Here is a 3,308-nt window from a genome sequence, read left to right as displayed (position 1 = left end):
CCGCCCGCCGCCGGCCTCCACCGCCGCCCTCGCGCCGCCCTCCTTCCTCCCTCCGGCGAGCTCCGGCCACCGGTGCCCGAGCTTGAGCTCTCGATCCAGATCCGATCGATCCAGTACGTACGTGCCCGTTGACTTTTTCTCGCCCCTAAATTCCTCCAAGTCCTGCAATTCCATCAGCAAGTGCTTCTATTCCCGATGCAATAACTTCTTGCACGTAGCTCCAATTCGCGCGTGTAATATGTCAAATTGGTCGCATCACGATGCTCTTCATTTTGTTCAATTGCACCATGTTCATTAGAGCTCATCTTGATGCCCAAATCTTCGTTGTAAGAGGGCTAGTTGCTGCTATTCTTTGGTCCTTGTCAGAACTTGGAGATTTGTCATTTTTGTATCATTTATTCTGTGCATATTTTGAGCATGAGCTCTACATGTGTTTTGAAGTATGCCATGCCATCTTTCCAGTGGTGTAGTCCATGTATTTTTGTGATCTTTGTGGTGACTAGCACAAGCATGCCAAGTAGGCCCCGTAATATCTCAGATTTCAGGGACTTGGTGATTTCTCCAAGTCTTTGTCTGCTGTAATTTTGTTGCCATGTAAACTTGATGATACAGAGAGATCCATGCATATTTTGAAGATGCTCAGTAAGGATGTTGTGTATCTATAGTTGTAATTGATCCATTCCTGCAATATTTTGCAATTATGGAGTGCCATAGCATGACTCAATATTACTCTACTTTTGCTATAAAATATTTCTGGCAGATTCTTAACATGACATGCATTTTTGCCAAGCTTATTGTAGTTGGTCCATGCATGCTATGCAATTGTTCTTGCCATGGATAGCTTCATAAACATGCCATCTTGCTGTAGGTATGCTTGGTTTGTCATTAATTGCTCTGTAGTGAGTGAATCAAGCTCACAAAGAGGCCTACATATTAATATTTTTGCCATGCTCTGTTTTCTGCTAAGTCTGAAACCTGATAACGAAACTTGCTATGTTTACATGCTTTTCATCATACCTTCTGCTCCTTTTTGGCTTATGGTCAGTAAGGGACTTTTGTCATGTGCTTTTAGTAGAACACTACCATGCCTTGTTTTGCTATGTTAAGTTCCTGTAGCATGTTAATTTCGTGCTCTGAACATTGCTACCTGATGCTGTTTACTGCCATGTCCAGTTTTTCACCAAGTCTGTGAACCTGTAATCTTTTGCACTTTTGCCATGCTTGTTTGAGCTTGATATGTTGTGAACTAGCCGTAGCTTAGTGTTCATCTTTTGTCAAGCATCTCCTGTAGATTACTGCCATATGCTTTGTTGCTATGTTGGGGTGCTGTACCATTGTTACTTGTTGCATTTTAAGTGCTATCATGCTGTTAATCGCAGATTCTTGTCATTCTTGTTTTGCTTGCCATTTGCAAACCGTGCATCCGATTCCGGTGATCTTTATATCGATTTCGACCGAAATCATCTCATCTTTCCAGTGGCATACTTGGTTTGCCAAGTTTCTGCCATGTTCATCATTTCCCCTCCCGAGCACGCATACGCATCGCATATCATATCTTGCATATCATACATGTTTTGCATCATGTTGCTTGCGCATTTCTCGTTGTTGATTGTGGTCCCGTTTGTTTGTGTTCTTGTCTTGGGTAGAGCCGGGAGACGAGTTCGTGAACGAGGAACCTGTCGAGTACGCTTACGAGGATCAAGCTTTCGACAACTCTGAGAACCTTGCAGGCAAGATGACCACCCCTCGAAATCACTTCTATCTTTGCTATGCTAGTTGTTCGCTCTATTGCCATGCTCGCTACCTATCACTTGCTATATCATGTCTCCCATTTTAGCCATGTCAGCCCTAACCATCATTTCCTAGCAAACCGTTGTTTGGCTATGTTACCGCTTTTGCTCAGCCCCTCTTATAGCGTTGCTAGTTGCAGGTGAAGTTGAAGTTTGTTCCATGTCGGAACATGGATATGTTGGGATATCACAATATCTCTTATTTAATTAATGCATCTATATATTTTGGTAAAGGGTGGAAGGCTCGGCCTTATGCCTGGTGTTTTGTTCCACTCTTGTCGCCCTAGTTACTGTTATACCGGGATTATGTTCCTTGAGTTTGCGTTCCTTACGCGGTCGGGTGATTTATGGGACCCCCTTGACAGTTCGCCTTGAATAAAACTCCTGCAGCAAGGCCCAACCTTGGTTTTACCATTTGCTACCTAAGCCTTTTCCCCCGGGTTTTCGCGAGCCCGAGGGTCATCTTTATTTTAAACCCCCGGGCCAGTGTTCCTCTGAGTGCTGGTCCAAACTAGAGCCCTTTGCAGCGCCACCTTGGGGAAACTCGAGGAGTGGTTTTAGTTGTACGGACTGCTCATCCGGTGTGCCTTGAGAACGAGATATGTGCAGCTCCTATCGGGATTTGTCGGCACATTCGGGCGGCTTTGCTGGTCTTGTTTTACCATTGTCGAGATGTCTTGTAAACCGGGATTCCGAGACTGATCGGGTCTTTCCGGGAGAAGGTTTATCCTTCGTTGACCGTGAGAGCTTATGATGGGCTAAGTTGGGACACCCCTGCAGGGTATTATCTTTCGAAAGCCGTGCCCGCGGTTATGAGGCAGATGGGAATTTGTTAATGTCCGGTTGTAGATAACTTGTCACTTGACCCAAGTAAAATACATCAACTGCGTGTGTAGCCGTGATGGTCTCTTCTCGGCGGAGTCCGGGAAGTGAACACGGTCTGTGTTATGTTTGACGTAAGTAGGTGTTCAGGATCACTTCTTGGTCATTGCTAGATGACGTCCGTTCCTTTGCTTCTCTTCTCGCTCTCATTTGCGCAAGTTAGCCATCATATATGCTTTTGCCCACACAACCCTCTTATCTTTGTAGATAGCGCTAACTTTCTCTTGTGCATGCACACGCCCGCATCCCTCTCACCCTCCCTCAGCATTCTCTAGCTCTATCGCGCAAATTCGTCTTTTCACTTTAGGTCATTCACCCACGGTGTGTGTAGGCCCCCCAGCTCCTTCTTTACGGCACACATCGATCGATATGCCTCTCTAGCCAGGTGTGCCTAGCACAAACACAAGCTTCCCCTCTTCTCTTGTCACCGTCCATGCCTCACTCCCACCACTCTTTTCATCGTTCTCGTACTCGCACACTCCTCCCCCTCGATATAGTATGCCTCTCGTACCACCTCCTACATGCATCCCTCTCTCTCTATCCTTCTCCTCGTGCCTCATTTGCTTCTAACACACACACGCATGTATACCGATCGATCTCCCAACATATACCTAGATCGACTTTAACTACCCCCCC

Source organism: Triticum aestivum, chromosome 7D, assembly GCF_018294505.1.
Source record: "Triticum aestivum cultivar Chinese Spring chromosome 7D, IWGSC CS RefSeq v2.1, whole genome shotgun sequence".
NCBI classification, from domain to species: Eukaryota; Viridiplantae; Streptophyta; class Magnoliopsida; order Poales; family Poaceae; genus Triticum; species Triticum aestivum.
The sequence above is the reverse complement of the archived record's forward strand: the minus strand, read 5'-3'. Positions refer to the sequence as shown.